A 21,135-nucleotide genomic window follows, 5' to 3' on the forward strand; every position below is an offset into this window, starting at 1 on the left:
ACCGAGGGGTTAGTTAAAATGACCATGAGTTCGATCTCCAACAATAGATTTTTTATATTTTCCAAACTAAATATACCTCTTGGTTTAATAATAAAATCGAGGAAATATATATATATATATATATATATATATATATATATAATACTCGTTATATTATTTACATAGAATATTAATAAATTAATTTGTTTATAAACTACATTGTTTACACAAAGTATTACATTGTTTATACATAATATTAAAGTAAAAATGTTATATCTGACTCATCGTCATCTATGTTGGTGAAGAACAAATGCTGGATATCTTGGAGAAAAATAAATATTGGGGATCCTCGTTTCATTGATATTGAGAAAAATCAAATGTCTAATATAAAACAAAGGAAAAGGTTATATAAATAAAATAAATATTCATTTATATGATTATTTAAGAACGCAAACCTTAAACCTAAATAATTTTCTTCTCTTGAAATCCATCATTGAGAACTTTTCCCAATAAAATAATGAGAACTTATCCTTACCTTTTTAAGTTTCAAAGTTTTCATGTCAAATGTTTCATTATCATCCTTACCTTTTTTTTTTTATATTTACATTGTTTATACAGAATATTAAAAAAAAATTAAACAAATCAAGAATTTGACAGTAAATTCTTGGAGGACAACCAATCTTTTCAAATTTCAGATAAGTTATCTATTCCAAATTAAATGGACGATAAAGATTTGTTTAAGGACGATGAAGAAACTGAATAGACACGCTTATATTTCACCTCAATTATTACTAAAATATAAGGTAAAATATGTTTTTTTTCAAATAAAAAACAATAGAATATGTTTCAACCCAAGCGCCACATACCTCTCGGTTTCTGTTAAAAACCGAGGGGAAAAAACTTTTTTTTTTATATTTACATTGTTTACACATAATATTAAAAAAAAAATTAAGTGTTTGACAATGAATTCTTGGAGAACAACCTATCTTTTCAAATTTCTTATAAGTTATCTATTCCAAATTAGAAAAAAAATTATGTACTTGCAATCCATCATAGAGAGATTTCATTATCTTGAGCAAATGTTTTCATGGAAAATACTTTCACATGAAAGAGAACATGAAAGTGAAATGAATGATTGTGTTTAGGAATAAATTTCTCAGTGTTGTCAACCGAGGAAAGCAACAAATTTCTCAATGTTTTCTTCGATTGACAACATAGGAAGGTTATTTCAAAAATGCAACAACAACATCACATCATTATGTGAGATAGATTGTAAGGGCAGAAAAATGTTTTGTTCAATATTGAAGAACATTTAAGATTTTTTCTGTCTTGCAATCCATCCTAAAAAATGATGCGTAAGACTTTGAAGCAGGTGTATATGAGTTAGGTTTAGGGTAAAATCTGATTAACGAGTGTTTTTATGCTAAAATATGATAATCTAATCCCTCGGTTATTAAATATAACCGAAGGAATATATCATTTTTAAATAATTAAAAATATAAACTGCTGATGCTGAAGAATTATTTAACTATAGTTCAAGTGATTTATACTTCTAGTTGTTTAACTATCGCGACATAGTTAAGTTATGACTTTAGTACATATTCGTTGATTCTTCTTTATACTTTAGCTTAATCTATGACTTTAATTTTAGTTTCTCCCCTGAAGAATTGTTTGTGAAATAAAGTTTCTAAATGCTCACAGTTTAAAATTGAATTTGGAAGTAAAATGGGTGAATCAAGTGAATGCATCTTTAGTTAAGGAACTAGGAAAATATTTCATTTTCAAAAATTCAACAGTAGTGATATCTCTACATTTGATTTTGTATCTGTCTATGTGTTATACCATTTATTCCCCCAACTTCTTCAATAAATTTTGTGAATTTTAGAAATTTAATCCCTTGGGGTAATTTAGTTTGTATTAAATCAAACAAGAATGAATTTTTGAAATAATTTATGTTTACATACCCTACATTGAAACATGTTTATTTATAATTTGTTTTACAACATTTTCAATATTCTGCCTTCAATGGTAAATCTAATTTGGTGAAGAAGATTGTCAATATTTTGATTCCTAATTTCCATTATGGTACGTTGAGGGTCAACATACGATCTTCAAGTGTTCCTTGGAATATCTCATTGTTTACATTATCATTAATAAAGCCAGTTTATGCCCCTAGGACATTAGCAATTTGATTCATCCGAGTGGCCAATTTTGGAATATTGTAGCTGAGTTTTCTATGTTTGCATTAAATATCATATCCATTTGTTGGGTTATCATATTAATCATTTTTTGGTTTTTATCATCCATTTGTATTCTCAGAGGCTATAGTGTAATATAAGGAACTGGAACATTTGCAATTATAAAGGCAGTGTAAGAAAACTGCAATGGAGGTACAAAATCTCTTGGCAATCTATATAGAGGCCAATTAGTCTATAGCCTTTGAACACGATACGTCCATGTAAGACTAATCTCTATTTAACTAATAGCAAGAATTAAAGGTAATTATAATTAGGAATTTCGTCATTCCCATGCATATCAACTTCTTCTTCGTTCAAATTGGAATCACTCTTTAAGTCATCAGTCAGATTGGCATGTCTCTTTCGAGAAGTGGCCATTGGTTAATCTTCATAAAGTTTTAAAATGTAAGTTACATAAACTTTGACACAACTATCTCAAACTATGTTCCACTAGGTGTTCCAATTTGTTGACTATAAAAATCTTCTCTTTCAACAAGTTAACTCAATAGATCAATCTAGAATTCAAATTATATCATATTGGATTTCTTAGTTGATACATTTACGAGTTAAACTCTATGTAGTGTTTGAATGACTAATCCTAGCATGTATTTCTAATGAAATATATGAACTACAAAGTAAAAAAAAAAAGACAATAAAATACAGTAAAATGAAAGGAATAAATGGATGATAATGGTATAAATATGGGAATTTCTTAAGGCACCATAAAGATTGCTACCACGCCCTCGTGAAAAATAAAAATACCCCTAGATTCCAAATATGCATCTTCAGACACACTCAAAACACACTAAACCCATATGTTTTTTAATAACGCCCAAAATATTTGAGTGAATTGGATCTAGAAATGTATCTTCATGAACCTTACAGAAGTGTATTTTCGGATCATACTGAACCAAAAATAAACACAGAAACAAAAAGATGTAGAATGAAAAATAAAATTAACATTGATAACATAAAAAACATTACATAGGTAATCGTTAACCTAAATCGAACATTATATTTCAACGTCCAGGTGGACGTTCCAACATCTTCATGATATATTTGATCCATCTCGAAATTGTTAACCTAACATATTTGATTCATTTCATAATGGAAAAATGTATTCTACATAACCCTTAAATTTGCACTCATCTTCAGCTCAAAGTTGTTGAACTCAATCTTCCCCTCGTTGTCAATCGAGGATGAATGGTACCTAAGCTTCACAATTTTTTGATTGCCGAAATATGATAGGAGATTATCCAATATGAAATTCATATCTACAATAGGGGTGTACTCATTGAACTTAAAATCAATTGAGGGCTTTGCCCAATTGAAGACATGTGCGACATGTCAATTGATGTTCATTTTGGTGTAATATGATTTGGTAAGAAATATGATATAAGATCCACATACTTATACAAGTTCTAGGTTAATATCGACCTTGGAAATTCGATCTTGTACTAGGGCAAATTCCAAAGATGAATTTCCAGAACCACCTTACCCTATGATTACGGGATGTATTTTCGGAACCACACAACATGGAAGCAATTTCAGAAATAGTGAGAAACATAACCTGTTTTAGAATGAAAAATGGAGTTTTTTTTTGGAAACTTAAACATGTATTAAATTTTTTGAAAATGTATATATTTGACATCATTGATATTAATACAAAACATGTCTAACCACATAAATACATCGTTGAAAAAAAACTAAAATAAATCAAAACATGTTTCATCGGCTAAATCTATATCTACAAGTGGTACCACCTTTGACTTTTGTCTATTTAATTCTCTTTCAATCTCGCTCTACTTGGTGAACTCTTACATCCTTTCCAAAAAATAATATGGTCAAGTCTTGACTTTCCTTAATGAATGAGTTGTCCACTTCGACGATGTCAGTGATATAGGGCATCCCGATTTCAAATAAACTTGAACAAATTATCGAATTTTTGAAAGCCACCAGATACACATAATACGGTCATTTGGATTTGGATGTGGGACAATGTACAATAGAAAAATGCTTTTGAGAAATCATATCTTGTCACATTAATACACACTCTTTCCTACACAATTGCTATAAGATGCCTCATTTCACAAAAACACGTCCATTTATCCTCTGGTGCTGGTCCACTAATTCAAGGAACAAGAGATTCATAAATTACATTAAAATTTTCTTTTTTTTTCTCGTATACTCGTGTGTATGATTCTTTATGGCCCTTCAAATATTTGATAAGTTGTTGGCGAACAAGTGTATGATCTTCTTATCCTTTACCAAGCAAAGCAGAAATAACTCGAAAATCGCAGTTACTATCACCCTTAACATTAACAATCCGTTCAATGTATTTGTGCATAAATATCGAAATTTCATCGATTAATTGGATTTTTGGTAGAGGCGGTGAAGAAGGTGGTTTGCTAATGCGAGCTCCTTTGAAAACACTTTTTGAGATTTTGGAGTTGGAGAATCCATAAATTTTGTTTCAACATGTTAAAAATAGGAAGAAGATTGCATCGTTGAATTGTCACTCGGTGTTGGTTTGACTTTCTTAGGAGCACCTTTTATTTTTACCAGTTGAAACAGTGGTTTCAAATCAATGGTTTCTGGATAACCAATTTTCCTCAATTGTTCTTTTATGTGGAGTTTCATATTGTCACCGGCTTTCAAAAATCTTTCTTGTATCACTTACCATATGGTCGAGATAGATATATTTGATTTATTATCCTTCATCACACCATCATCATCAAACCCGATCTTTTCCAATGAGTGCAAACCTCATCCATTTGTATCGGGCTATCAAGTTTCACCTTATTTGAAATTAGACAAGCACATGAAAGCCCATACATTTTCCTAACCGTGCAACCACACTTTGAGCTATGAGAACCTACATTCTCAGCTAATTCATTTTCGTGAAAAATAAAATCCGGTCTTGTACAAGATATGTTAACGACCAACTAAGAATAAATATTCTCGTCTTTGAATCTATGTTCCAACACTGTGATATTGCGACCAAATGATGTATGTATCTTATTATGCTGATTTTAGATCATTTGGTTCATAAAGTCTTAATCTCTACACAAATCACCCTTATTATTTTCCAACCAATTTTTTAGTGTAACATGGACAAACTCAACTCAGTGTTTTGTTGTATTTCTAAGGTGTCTAACATGACCGATCCAAGCACAAACAATATTTTTCTTCGCCTAGTCCAGAATTGCACTTTCAACATATTTTAACAAATCTTGATATTTCTTAGATACCTTCCTGAAATCTATAACAACATTGGCATATAATTCTTTTGTAGAAGAATTTATTATAACACTCCATGCATTCATTATTATTTCCACTATCATGCTAGCTTTGGAAATTATTCCATCTTCTCCCTTATCACCTTGTTGTTATGGATACAAATATTATACACTTGTTTGGTATTTGACATAAATCTCTGAAACGATCTCCTTATGTTCCAACATAAGGCGACATACAATTAGATGCCCGACTAACTTGTCACACATGTCATGGTTATGCAAACCACAAATCACATAAAATCTCTATTTTTTATTTAACAAAAGATAACCACACAACTTAAGAGGACACTCACATTTTCTTGAACCGGTGTCATCTTATTTGAATTTCCTGACATGAGTTTAATACTTCCCACTTCTTTAATATCTCATTGTTACAAATACAATTCTTCAATCAGAACCATTATTGCATCTTTCGATTACAACACCAAACCCCAATTTGGATACCTCCGCGTGAATCCATTGAAGCATATTATCATAAAACTTAAACTATTGTTCATTTCTAATTTGGTTACTAACATCTACCTCCTTCACATCAACATGTTTTTAAGATCCGTCGACACAATAGGTTTGGGAAAAACATCAGGGTGCATCATATCTAATACAAACAATAACACAAAATATTCAAAAGCATATTAAAAATTAACACATAACGAATCTGGAAATGCATCTTTGGATGAGTTCATATATAATCTGGAAATGCATTTCTAGACGCAACGTAACTTTTTTAGTTAGAAAACAAGATTAATGTGAACAATGAGGAATGGAATAAACTATCTGTACCTTGAATTTCAACTTCTTTTTCTCCTTTTGATGTGATAAAACACAAGATTGAAGTTTTGGAGTGGAAATATTTATTAAGAATGAAAATATTTTTTGTAAGGGTTTTGAGAAAAAAATTCTAATGGTGTTTGATTATGCAAGGTGTTGTTTTATTAAAAATCAAGTTTGATAGTTCCGAAAATGCACCTCCGGAATTGACTGACATGCAAAGGCAACAGATTTTTAAATTCTCGCCTCACAAATCCGGAAATGCACTTCCAGAAAAGTCATTAAGTTGTTAAATTAAGAACAAATTGAGATGGTGAGTTCGGAGATGTCTCTCCATACTAAATTTTTGCAAAAATATGGGGTGAGACTCAATTGATAAATGTTTCAGTGAGACGCAGAGTGCATCCAAAGATACATTTTCAGAATTGGATGGATATTTTAGAATTTGATGGACATTTTAGAAGTTTTATAGGGTATTTTTCCACTACTTATGGTGAGATTAGCAATTCTCTAAATATATGTGTTAAATGAGGAAGAAACATAAATCACTCACTTCACGTGCCATGTTTGAGATTATTATCTTTTTTTTAATTTGTTATTTTGAATAGCCTTGGAAAGAAGAATGAAACCCCCTTAACAATTGAGTCTTCTTAAGTTCCCCCTCTTTGCCGTTTGTTAGTTTTTTGAATTTATAATTTCTTTCCACCATTTTGAGATACTCGAATATGTAGTTGAGCATTGCATTTTTCGTCAAAGATTGAACTTTTTTTTTACTTTTTCAAAATAGTCAGACTTCAAACTTAAAATTTTATATTTTCAACCGTTATTAAATTGAAGTTGCTAATTTAGTGTACAAGAACATTAATTTATAGAATTTTCAAATTAAAATTGAAAATCTATGGTTCTTTTTATTTTTAAAGTGTGTGAATTTAGCAGTTAAATTATTTGATAACGAAAAACTATTTGCGTAATCGATTTTTTAAATAAAAAATAACCATTATTTTAAAAAATATTTCTCAAATAACCACATTTTTAAAATATATTTCAAACTAACCACTTTTCAAACAAAACAAAAAAAATCGTCCCTTAGAGGATGCTCCACTGCATGTGGTGCATGAACTTTTTTTTTACTTAGGCGTCAATGCATGTGGCGCATGCTCATGTGTGATGTCAAAGTGGCACATGTATGCAATCTTTAAGAGCATGTGTGATTGCATGTGGCTCCTATGTTGTTTTTGTTGCATGCATTGTCTGGTGCATGTGTTAGAAAAACAATTTTAAGATCTTGATATCATTATTTTCACAGTGTTCTAATTTCTATGAAAAACCATTAAGAAAACGTATCTGTATCCATGATGTGGGTTCTTGTTTAGTTCTTGGTATTGGATCTGAATTGTTCTTTTCTCTCTTCCTTCTTTTTTTATGTGTATATTTGATGATGAGAATATTATGTTCATTTGATTGTGAGAAATCATAAAGAGAGAAAAAATTAATGTTGCTTTCCAAATGGTGCCTATTTATAGGCATCTTATTCCAACAATCACATCTCATCCTAACAGTCCCATCCCATCCTAACACTCATGTCCCAATAGCCATGAAGAGAGAGAGAAGATAAATTTAAGTTTTATTTTGAAATTCAAAATAAAAATCCCATTGGCTTAATTATCATCAAGTTCAAACAATCATCACATTAATATATCTTTTATTTAAAGCCAAAATTTTATTTACATGAGTCATTTTTAATGGACTAATAAATTAATTCTACAATCTCCCACTTGAATCATGTGACAACTTGATGTTTCAATCTTATACCATGTTTATGCACCATTCATTGAAAGCACCAAGTAATTATCTTTAATAAAGTGAAATAATCGGATCATAGCGGTCACAAGTTATTCATCAACTTGATTCCTTCCATGTATTAGAAATTAATCCAATTTAAATAACTTTAAGTGATACAATAATGTGTCTATCATGTCTCTTTAAAGAGACATTTCTCATCATATATTAACAATAATGTATACAACATAATATGGATAACAAAACTAAGCAGAAACATAATCTTAATTGAATTCACAAGTGTCATACAATACAAACATTAAACTATACTTGTATATATATCAATTATACTATAATGTTAACAAGGGCTTTTACACAATGTTCATCCTTTCTACATGGCCAAAAAATGTATTGGGCAACAAACCATTTAGTTAACGAATCTGTTATCATTAAATATGTATCAATGTGTTCAACTGAAACTTTTTATTTCTGCATTTCTTCTTTCATTGATAAGTACTTCAATTTCATGTGTTTATCAATTTTTGAATACTCGTCATTTTTAGAGAAGAAGACATTTGCAGAATTATCACAATAAATCCTTAGCGGCAACTATACTCTCGACAATATTAAGTCCTAAAGTAAAATTCGGCAACCACAATGATTGAATTATAGCCTCAACGTATGTCACAAATTTTGTCTCCATAATAGAAGTAGCAATTAGAGATTGTTTTCCAGTCTTCTATGATATTGCTCTTCCAGTCTGAAGAAAACATATGAATTTTCTTAATTCCGCACTTTCTACAAAATTTAAATCCGAGTAGTCAACCACTTCAAGGTGATCTTACCTTCCATATGTGAGCATCTAATATTTGGTGCCTTGTAAGTATCTAAGAACCTTCTTTGCAATTTCCCATGACTTGTGTGAACGAGACTGGATCCTCATCAATGCTCAAGTCACATTCATGCTGAAGCGAATAATCATTTGTTATCTCCTTGTATTGTATAACGATAACACAACTAGGTGGGAAACAACATGAAGAGTTTATTTCGGTGAAGAAGATTACCCATAAATCTCCATAATATCCACTTGATGTGATTTTTCACTCCCACTGAATTGACCATTTTCAATAAACCGAGCATTACAGACTCAATTATTCTCATATTATGATTAGGACAATAAAGTTATACTTTTTCATGTGGATTATACACCTTTACTTTTGCTTGATATTCATAAACATGAAGATACTTTAAACTAGGTTTCCTTCCTGACTATAATTCATAAGGAGTTTTAGAAACTGTCTTGCTAGGAATCCTATTAAAGCAAATACACAATGGTCCTTAATGTTAGGAATTCTAAATTGTCTTGCTAGGAACTGTCTTGCTAGAAATTCTAAATTATACGGTACACTTTCACTTCAAAATAAAATAATAAATTAAAGTTCATAATCAAAATTCAATAGTAAATTTTTATGTATTTGATCACTATGGTGATTAATAAATTTTATATTCATTAAGCAGTATAATTATGATAATAAATTAAACAATTGAATTTGTATAATTTAAAATTACAAATTTTAATGATTTGACTAATCGATTTATTTAATAATTTACGATTATTAACTTTATGTAAATTAATTTTTGAAGAAATAAAAGAACATAACATTACAATGAAATGTGTCAGATATACTGTGTTTAGAAAGTTGATTGCATGCCAATTTCAATTTACAAATAAAAAGCAAAACGCATATATTTCATAACGTTCATTAATATGTCCTAGCACATTCATTACGTAATATATAATTCTTAATTTAATATAAATTATTACATTAATCGATAGTGCAATATAAGATTTTTTATAAAAATAATATAATTTTTCAAGAAATTTTTTAAAATAATTCTGATTTCAAAAAAATTCTCAAAGTACTCCATTTTTAAGATGAGGCGTCAATCCAATTGACGATTCCTCTTAAAAATTGAATGGAGGTGTCAATTAGATTGACTATGGCACATGGTGCAGCCAATCCAATTGGCGATTCCTCTTAAAAATTGAATGGAGGTGTCAATTGGATTGACTATGGCACATGGTGCAGCCAATCCAACTGGCGCCCATGTGTATTTTTACAAAGAAGACGCCAATTGGATTGACACCTCAGTGTAAAATACAATTTTTTTGTTATAAATAGATGTGTTGTGTGAATCATTTTTCCACATCTCATTTCATCATTTGGCAATCATGTTTGGTGTTCGTCGTCGATACAGAAAGGTGATTTATGCGAGAGACAAGCCTCAGATGCTGATGATGTTCTGGAACATCACTACGTTCGATCAACTGAAGAGGGAGCTGGTTCTTTGGTTAGATGGGAAAATACCAGAAGGGAAAAAATTAGAAGTATTGAGAGACTCAACAATATCTTTGGTTGGGTGCGAATGAAAACTGATAAGGATGCTAGGGAAATGATGTTCGGTCGAGATGACATCACTTTGATTGTTGTAATCAGTTAGAAATATTTCTGTTTTCAGTTAGCTTATTTTGTACTGATGTTTGTTGTGAACCCCGTTGTAACAAAAACTTTATGATATATAATAATTGAAGGTTACAGAAATACAATGTTACAAAAAGCTTATGACCCAGATGATGCTCCTCGATTGGGACCGTTGTTCTTGTTGTGTCCTGGTTGACGACAAATACTACATAATCTTATCATTTTATCTGTCGAATCCATTTCTGTCCTGATACGTGTGTTGTTTGGCCTTCCTTTTTTCTTTCTACGCATCTCGTCGTTGTGCCAAACTATATCACCTTAGTATGGAGGCCAGTATTCCTCCATTGGTAGCACCGAGAAGCTTTTATTATATACATTCATGACGGTGATGGCCTTGTACACATCAAATAAATGGTTGTAAGCGTCTTGATGAGTATATGCGCATGCTGCAATGACATGTGAGCAAGGAATGCGAAAGGCCTGAAATTTTCCACAATCGCACCAACTTCTGTTTAGTCTAACAACATAGGCTAAATTTGGTTTCCCCTCGTTGTGGTCCATTGTTTTCTGGACACTGAAAATTTGTCTATGACGGTCAAAGACTGTTACAACGTGTGTGCTAGCTTTGATGCTCTCCTCTTTCATGACTTTCATGCAACACTCACTAAATACTTGCCCAGACATTAACATCGCACTCCATCTTTCACCTCTGGTTGCGAACGTATAAGTCAACCTATAATAGGCCGCTCTTACCAAGGTGGTTATTGGCAGGTTTCTAATTCCTTTGAATATCCCGTTCATGCATTCCACAAGGTTTGTTGTCATGTGGCCCCATCAACAACCTCCGTCAAATTCCCTTGCCCACTGCTCTACTGGTATGTTATTCAACCATCTTCCCGCGTCTTCATTAGACAATCTAATTTCATCACGATAATATTGAAATGATGACTGAGTTAGAGCATACCCAACATTCACCACCTTCTTGCGAAGATTCTTATCTTTTATTGCACATATGAAGTTTTGTGCAACATGTCTAATGCAATAGACATGGGTAGAAGGAGGATCACGCCATCCGTTGTCATGGTTGTTGTAGGCACTCTCAACGGAAACATGTCTATCAGAAATCAAACAAAGATTGGCTTGTGGATCCACATGCATTCTGAGATGTCGAAGAAAGAAACCCCATCCACCAGCCGTTTCACCTTCAACCAGAGCAAAGGCAATGGGAAAGACATTGTTGTTGCCGTCTTGTGCAACCGCCATAAGCAAAGTACCATTGTATTTGTCGTATAACCAAGTGCCATCATATTGAATAATAGGTTTGTAAAATGCGAAACCTTTGAAGCATGGGTCAAACGCCCAAAAGAGACGGTGAAAGATTTTATTACCTGTAATACAGGTTCCGTCTGGCAGCATTGTTGGCAATGTCTCCATAATTGCCACAGTTCTTGGGACATATGTTTTTAGTTCCCATAAAAACCGTGTCAATTCTTTGTATAAATCCTCCCAGTTGCCGAATACCGGTTCAACAGCCTTTGTCCTCGCAATCCAGGCTTTCTTGTAATATGGAGTATAATTATATCTTGTTCTGATATGAGATATAATTATACTCACCTTCACTGATGGATCTTTATTAAGCAACGACAGAATATCTTGACATATCAATGCAGCCCTTAATTTACGGTGATCTTGTTCAATGTTAGTTGCAATGCAACTGTGAGGTGGGTCTATTGAAGCTATCTCCCAAGAGTCATTTTTCTTTTTGTAAGACGCAGCCAACCGAAACTTACAAAGGATGTTACAACATTCGATGACATACCTTCTCGAATCAGTGCGTTTCATTGTAAAATCAGTAGAGTTGTTCATGTGGAATTTTTTGATAGCTCGCACACATTCTTCTTTGGTACGGAACATGTCTCCCACCTTTAGTTCGCCTTCTGATCGTGGATATGGGTTATAGAAAACACTGTTGGATGTTTCATTATCATGCAGATGCATGTTTGTCATATGTTGAGGCGGATTGTAAACATGACTAGGAGGTATTGACGGTGGTTGATCATCATCTTCAATGTTGTTCAGCATATGATCGACATGTATGTCGATCTCCTCTTCTTCTTCATCAACGACGTTCACTTATGCTTTTGCTTCTGGGTTGACGTCATTTGATCATTGTGGATCAAATTCACCAGATTCATCCTGACTAGTTATTTGAGACTGCTGAAATGGTATACATGGTTGAAGAGTAATATACAACCCAATACAATTGCAGCCTGAATGTTCATGACTAACAAACATGTATTCAACTTCTTCATCATCCCGTACCTTAAGCGGGAAAAACTTGCATTGACTGTTCTAAAAAAATATTGGATTTTGATACGTGATCTTTGACACATTACCCGATCCTATACAGGATTGTATTCTTTTTTTCAAATGCAAGAAGGTTGCATTTCTCTTGATCGTAAGTCGAATGGTATCGAGGTTTCAAAAACAAAATTCGTATAACTCAGACTCGTATGTTTCACCATTGCAGTGAACGTTGACACTATATTTCAGTGAAGATGACATTGTGCGGATGAAAACTATTTTCTTGCTGCAAATGAATGTGGGTTGAGTCTTGGATGTTGATAGTAAGACACTTAAATAGGTGAGTGATTTGTCTCACATGCAAGCTAGTTCGAAGTGATGTGTCGCACATGCAAGCTAGTCCGAAATGATGTGTTAACCATGCAAGCTAGTCAGAAGTGACATGTCCAGCATGCAAGAGAGAGGACAGTCACGTGTCACACATGCACGCACACACTCCAAATGAATCGGCGCCTCCTTACAGTCCTTGCACATGGGCGCCAATCCATTCGGCGACACCATGTCTTGCGTGCATGCAGACCTCGAAACCAAGCAATCAGACCTAGGTGTGTCATACATGTCCCTATGGAGGCGCCAATTTGAATGGCGACACCATGTACAAAATGCACATGGGTGCCAATTCATTTGGCTACCACATGCAAACACAATTTTCCATGTTCCTGTTCGTTTGCCTATAAATTCATCCACACCATCAACACTTCTTCCACACCATCACTCACTACTTCTGCTACAATTTCATCTGTAACAACTTCTTGTAGTTTCATCTGCACCAACCGCTTTCATCCCCGACAAAATGTATATCCTCACAATGGGCGAATCACACAGAGGAACAATTGCAAACATAATAACTTATGTAAGCGTTTTATTGTTTTGTTATTTGTTTTAATATAGTACCTTTTAATAACATATCAACTTAGTAAAGTTTTTTGTTCTTTCATTTATAGGATGTTTCAAGGTTCCATACTCGGGTCCACGAATATGTCCACATGGACCCGATGATTCAACCTTATGTCGATTTATCTGACTATCTCAACATTCCATCTCCTGTAGTTGGTAGTGACGTTCCTAGCCCCTCAGATGCTCAAACACCAGTGTTGAATCATCAACGTGGGTTAAGGTAGCTAGGGGATGTGGGACCGGAGGTCAGTTAGGTGATCCCGATCATCACCATTAGGCTTTTTTTTGTGTAAACGAGAATTTTTATTAATATCAATTGGTCCTATTTCGAAATTATGTATCACGTAGACCATTTAACAAAAAAAAATTGCATTTTACACTAAGGTGTCAATCCAATTGGCGCCTCCTCTCAACTGATACACATGAGCGTCAATTGGATTGGCTGCACCATGTGCCATAGTCAATCCAATTGGCGTCTCCATTCAATTTTTAAGAGGAGTGCCAATTGGATTGACGCTTCCTTCTAAAAATGGGGTACTTTGGGATTTTTTTTAAAACCAGAGTTATTTTGGGAATTTTCTTGAAAAACAGGGTCATTTTCGTAAAAAAATCACAATATATCAACAACATTTAGAGAAATAAAAGATTGCATGATGCATGTACTCCCTCCTATTATTATTATTATTATTATTATTATTATTATTATTATTATTATTATTATTATTATTATTATCATTATTATGAATAATTTGATTCTTTTTATATATTGACAATTAATATATTTAATCTATATATGAATTAAATATATTAACAGGTAAGTATATATATAAAAAATTACTTATAATAGTAATCAGAGAGTGTAATAAATATAAATACTGTATTTTAAATTTTCTAATACTTATTATCAATAATAATGTTGATTTCTTAATGATGACATCAGAAATTCGTCACTTAGAGAATGTTCTACTACGTCAATACATGTGATACATACTCATATATGATGTCAATAGCACTAACGCATGCATACAATCTTTAGAAAAATACGTAATTATGCTATCTTATTTTTATTGCATTAGTATCACACAACAGCATGTGTCACATGTAATAACTTTTAAAACAAAAATTTGATGCACATATCACATAATGAGACATTCTATTGTTGACGAAGAATTATTATTATTATTATTATTATTATTATTATTATTATTATTTTAAATGATTAATTTGATATATATTTTAAAAATATCGTCATTTGATTTTTTTAAATAGTAGTTATTTTTGAAAAATGCTTAATCAAATTCAATATTTAATTAAAACACTTTCTTACTAATAAAAATGAAATCACTGTTTTTGAACAAAAACACCACTGTTTTTTTTGGATAATCCGTAATCAAATACATTATTAGTTTGATTTAGATTTACACTAAATCACATCATAAAGTCACCCAAGTGGTGTATTGTATTAGTATTTAATTTGTTTTTTTCTAATTAAATTTGACTTCTAGATGGAAGAAAAGCAGCCCATGTCGCATACAATAAAGCAGCCTATCACATTCATGAATCTCTTTCGATGGCTTGACCATGTTCAACATTTATCACTTAAATTACTTAATTAACCCTTTTCTTCTAGACAATATTTTTAAATGCCTTATGGGCAATTAATATTTGTAGATTGGAATATAGTAAAGATCATGTTCCCCACCCACTCTCCTAATAAAATAAAACCATCATTTATCTTTGGACAATACTACTTTCTTTTATGTTTATAATATTTTCTAATCTTACATTAATTGTTTTAGAATTTAATAGTATTTATTAACTTTTTAAATAATATTTTCATTTAATTAAGAGAAGTGTTAGGAATTTTTTTACAAAACATTTATTTATTTATTTAATTGAACTTATATAAATTTTGTCACTTTATATTTTATAACGCTCCACGGATTTTACTCATTTGCAAAAGGAGTTAGAAAAATTGTTTTTAAAAATGTATTCCTTATTTTTTAATTAAACAACTCGAGCAATTATTTTTTATTAATTTTACCACTTTAATAGCACACACTTTATTGTTTGTTTACTTTTATTTATGTGTAATTAATATTATTATTTATAAATGTTTTAATGGTTTTTAATATTAAATTCAAGCTAACTAATAATTTTCTTAAAAATTTAATTGCTTTAAAAATATTTTTAAAAAGACATATAATATGAGAATGAAAGAGTATATGTCTAAATAAGATGCTTTAATGTACACTATAGTGATCTATATATATACAATAGCATTCACTTAAAACCAATTTATCCATCCTTGGAAATTGAAGATCTTAGCAGACACAACCAAGATGGGAGCAAAACAACTACATATGCAGCAACCTCTACAAAACCATATCTATAACCAATTTATCCTCTCCTTTAATAAATTCTTCCACTCTAATTTGTTTAAATTTTACTTGTTATGTTAAATATAACAGAGAAGAAAAGAATGTTTAAACTAGTTGATAAAAAATCAAAACCGAAAAAATAACTAATTTCAAGCTCGCTATATAAGCAACTACATGAAAAAATAACTAATTTCAAGTTATTTATTAATTAGTTAGTAGTTGCTAGCTATATAAGCAACTACATGCTCTTGTATCAACTGGCATTTTTTTAGTTATGAGAAACTTGAACGTCTTTTCTTTCGTTCATCTCAAAGCTTGATTGTATCAAACTGATACTCTCAATCTATATTTCATGCATCGTAATGAAAATTCAATTTTTGTTCTCGTTTCTCCTTTACTCTTAAGCAATAATTATCATTCTTGGTCGTCATTCATGACAATGGCACTAAGATCCAAGAACAATCTGCATTTCATCAATGATAGTTTTCCTCGACCATTAGATGCAGATCACAAATCCATTTTTTGGGATTTGTGCAACACCATGATCATGTCATAGATCAACAAGTCAGTTGAATCATAGATAACTCAAAGCATTTTGTGGATGAATAATGTTGCTGGAATGTGGATTGAATTGAATGATTGTTTCTATCAAGAAGATGTTTTTAGAATTTCTGATATTCAGGAAAAAATTTGCACATTGAAACAAGGTGATTCTTCCATTTCTTCTTATTATACCAAACTCAAGAAATTATGGCAAGAATTAGATAATTTTCGTCCAATTCCTGAATGTTCTTATGATGTCACTTGTCAAGTCATTACTAAAATACGTACATACAAAGATGGAGATTAAGTTATACGATTTCTAAAAGGCTTGAATGATCAATACTTAACTGTTAGGTCACAAATCATGTTGATGGATCCTCTTGCCAACATTTGCAGAGTTTATACTTTACTTGTTCAACAAGAAAGACAAATTATTCTACCTATTGATAAACCAAAATTGTTAGCTTTTCCTACTTCAAATCAGAATCAGAGTTCTCACTTTAAGCTCAATCTTAGTTTTCATGGTAAAGGTAATAGAGGTGGCAGATCCTTTAGTGGTTGAGGTAGAGGCACACGAGTTTTCATTTATTGTGGCATGACCAACCACACGATTGATTCTTACTTCAAAAAGCATGATTTTCCCCATATTGAAAGCAAGATGACGCAGTCAACAATTATGCAGCCATGATAGATAAAGTAGAAGAGCATTAAGTTGAGTTCAATGAAGAAAATTAGCAGGAATACAGTAATTTGATTTTTACATCAGATCAACACAAATCCTTGTTAGAACTCCTTCAAGGAACATCTCATTCATAGTCTCACAGCATCAATCATTTGAAAATCCAACATGATCTAGGCACATGTATCATATGCACTATCCCTAACTCTTATAAACTTGAAACTTTCTTCTTAGACACCAGTGCAAGTGACCATGTGTGTTACACTAGAAATTGTTTTTAGTGCATGAAGAGAATAAAACCCATTACTATTAAATTACCAAATTGAGCCTTAGTAACTACCAATTTTGCAGGAACCATACAATTTGACCAGTCTTTCTATATCATATACGTGTTTCCCGATTTCACTTTTAATCTCATATATGTCCCTAAATTGCCAATTGCTTTTTAATCATATTTATGTATAATACATGATACATGCTCCAAGGAGATACTTTGGCAAAATAAATCGAATGGTGTATTGTATCTCTTGACTTCTTCATTTATTACCTTGCACAATACTCTACCTGATCATTTTATTAATGCCATACATCCTCATACCATATATACACCTCACAATTGTAATCTTTGGCACTTAAGACTTGGTCACACTTCACATGCAAAATTGTTTTAGCTTAATAAAAAATAATGGTGTATTGTATCTCTTGACTTCTTCATCTATTACCTTGCACAATGCTCTACCTGATCATTCTATTAATGCCATACATCCTCATACCATATATACATCTCACAATTGTAATCTTTGGCACTTAAAACTTGGTCACACTTCACATGTAAAATTGTTTGAGCTTAATAAAAAAATTCTTTTTATCAAAATTTTTACTCATACTTCTCCTTGTGATATTTGTTGTTATGCTAAGCAAAAGAGGCTTCATTTCTCTCTTAGTTCTAATGTTTCTAATTTTATTTTTGATTTAGTTCATATGGATATCTGGGGTCTTTTATCCATATCATCCATGATGAGATACATATACTTCTTAATTGTTGTGGATGACAAAAGTAGGTTTACCTGACTATTTCTCATGATATTAAAATCTGAGACATCATCCATCATTAAGTCCTTTGTGTCAATGATAAAAACTCAATCCAATCTTCACATAAAATGAATTAGATTTGATAACGGTAGTGAGTTCATTCTCACAGATTTTTACAAATATTTAGGCATAATTCATCAAACATATTATGTTGGTACTCCTCAACAAAATGGTATTGTTGAAAGGAAACACTAACATATTCTTGGCATAACTAAAGCCATCTTACTTAAAGCTCATTTACCTCATGTTTTTTGGGCTCATGTTGTTGTTCATGTTGCACATATCATAAATATATTGCCTTAATTTTTCTTAAAACACAAGTCACCTTATCAAATTATGTACAACAAACTGCCGGACATTACCAACTTTAAAGTTTTTGGGTCATTATGCTATGCATCCACCTTAAAAGAAAATAGAAAGAAAATGGACTATAAGTCCATAAAATGCACCTATCTAGGATATAAATCTAGGACTAAAGGTCACATCTTATTTGACTTTCATTGTAAAGAGTTGTTTATATCAAGAGATGTTATTTTATTTGAACAATATTTTCCTTATAAGCAAGGTTCATTTAATGCTTATGTAACTGGTTTTAAATCTAATGATTACAATCCTACTATATTAGATGAATTATTTAACCACCTATACATATCCAACCATACAAACTAATACAAACCTACCCCCACTACTTCTATCACACATCACGATATGCCAAATACTTCAAATCTCACATCACATGCTTCAATTGATTTGATTTATGGATCATCACCACCAATTCCAAATCCCAACATTATACCGGGAACCAATCATGATACCAATCCCACTCCACAGATTAATTTACCTGTCATAAAATTTACTAGACATGTTCACCCTCCAACATACCTACAATATGACCATTGCGATCTTCTCTCCAATACAATCCACAATTCGGAAGAAGATGCTCCCAATTCATCTTCTAGATGTAAGTATCATATATCATCAATCATATCATATGATTCACTCTCTTCTGCAAACAATCATTTCATTCTAAATTTGTCTACCATTAGTGAACCTCAGTCTTATGAGACAACTGTATGTGATGCTAGTTGGAGGGATGCTATTGAGACTGAGTTAGTTGGTCACTTTAAAACCAATACTTTGAATCTTGTTCCTTTTCATTCACACGAGAAAACCATTAGATACAAATGCGTGTTAAAATTGAAATTGCATGCCAATGGTATAGTTTAGAGATACAAGCCACATTTGGTTGCAAAAGGATTCACACAAATTGAAGGGTTGGATTATATGCACACTTTCAGTTATATAGTAAAAATGACTACAATCGGAGTTCTCATGGACATTACAGCGGTTTCGAATTGACCACTCTTTCAACATGATGTCAACACATCCTTTCTTCATGGAAATCTCAATTAAGAGGTCTACATGAAGGCCCCTCCAGGTCTTGACTTGCCACAACCTAATCTTGAATGCAAATTGCAAATATCACTACATGGTTTGAAGCAAGCAAGCAAGCAATAGAACACCAAACTCATTGACAAAATCACTTCATCAGGATACATCCAATCAATAGTTGATTATTCACTTTTCACTAAGAATTATTTCAAAGGCTTTACAATCATTCTTGTTTATATGGATGATTTGTTCTCAGAAGGAATTAACCTTAAAGAAATTAGGCAACTCAAAGCTCTCTAGGATGACAATCAGTATAAAAGACTTAGAAGTATTGAAACACTTCTTAGGTTTTGAGGTGACTATAACTAAAAATGGCATCTCACTTTAAAGAAGGTATGCTTTAGACTTAATTCTTAATGCATGTCTCATTAGAGCTAAGCCTTGCAATACACCAATGCAACCTTATCTGCAACTTCACCAAACATATGGAAAACCTCTCTCAGAACCTACTGCATACAGGAAGCTCATTGGCAGATTATTGTACCTTACTCGCTCCAGGCCTGAGATAGCTTATGCATTAAGTAAACTCAACCAATTCCTTGATGCTCCTACTGACAAACATATGCTAGATGGTCTACATGTGTTAAGACACAAAAACAACAATCCAGGTCAATGCTTATTCTTCATATTATCCCCAACTTTGTGCCTCAAAGGCTTCTCTGATTCTGACTCGGGGCATGTCCTAAACACGCAGATCCTCTACATACATTTGTTTCTTTCTTGGAAAATCCATCATTAGCTGGAAAATCCAAAAATAAGCTATGGTGTCTCGATCATCATTAGAGGCAGGGTATTAAGCATTGCCCAAACAACTTGTGAAGGTCAATGGCTTCTCTACTTACTCAAATACTTTCAGATCTCACACCAAATGACAAACATCTTTTAGAACAAGATTATTCATATCCCTTGGGTTTTGATGATAATAAAGTACTTCAAGAATAAATGAGTACACTAACATATGTTCAAGTGTGATGGATCACAAGCATAAAAATTAATCCTGATTGAAACATATACGGAGAAGCAATATAATTTTAGTTCTGATTGATTAGAATTTGATGACTCTGAATGTGTTCATCAACCTCTGAAGGTTCAGACTTTGGTCATGTGTTCCAACCTCTGGTAACAACTCAGACTCTGAAGGCTTGAAAAGCCTCTGATTCGTACACTGTACCAAAGCATACT

The sequence above is a fragment of the Lathyrus oleraceus genome, chromosome 5 (assembly GCF_024323335.1).
Source record: "Lathyrus oleraceus cultivar Zhongwan6 chromosome 5, CAAS_Psat_ZW6_1.0, whole genome shotgun sequence".
NCBI classification, from domain to species: Eukaryota; Viridiplantae; Streptophyta; class Magnoliopsida; order Fabales; family Fabaceae; genus Lathyrus; species Lathyrus oleraceus.